Genomic DNA, 591 nt, shown 5'->3' on the forward strand with positions numbered 1-591 from the left:
TGAGGGGAAATTGGGAAAGGAGAAATCATATAACATGTAAATAAAGAAAATATAAAAAAAAATTCACAAAGAATGAAAACCCTTTTAAAACAAGAAGTACTTTTAGGAGACCAAGTTTTTTCAAGAGAAATACAAAACTAGAATCTCTTGACAAACTATATTACTATTTTTACATTTAAAGATAAAATCCATAGATTTTCCTGTAACTCACGCTACAGTTTCCAAAAAGAACTGTATTACAAAGCACAACAGGTATACAACTGTATGAGCCATATTTTCACTAAAAAGTCTAATCTAAAATTCAAATTTAACTTACATTTTTATTTGCTATACCCGATAACATTTTTGGTGTTACCCTGAAAGAACAATACTCCCACCGAGGTGGCCACAGAACTTAGTACTCCCCACATAAAGGTGGACAATGCAAACATCATAGACACCATGCATCCACATCTGGGGAACTTAATAGTATACTTCTCACTATTACATCTCTTCCATGAAATACAGTAAAACTCCTTGTTATAAAAAAACATGACCGCTGGGCGGTGGTGGCACACGCCTTTAATCCCAGCACTTGGGAGGCAGAGGCAG

General features: G+C 34.7%; 1 protein-coding gene across 5 annotated transcripts in view; it reads right to left on the reverse strand.

Annotated features, from left to right (window-relative positions):
- Ecpas (Ecm29 proteasome adaptor and scaffold) overlaps positions 1-591 on the reverse strand; it is a 116648-nt gene that overhangs the window by 42864 nt on the left and 73193 nt on the right. The gene's annotated exons all lie outside the window — the stretch shown is intronic.

The sequence above is a fragment of the Mastomys coucha genome, unplaced genomic scaffold, assembly GCF_008632895.1.
Source record: "Mastomys coucha isolate ucsf_1 unplaced genomic scaffold, UCSF_Mcou_1 pScaffold18, whole genome shotgun sequence".
Lineage (NCBI taxonomy): Eukaryota > Metazoa > Chordata > Mammalia > Rodentia > Muridae > Mastomys > Mastomys coucha.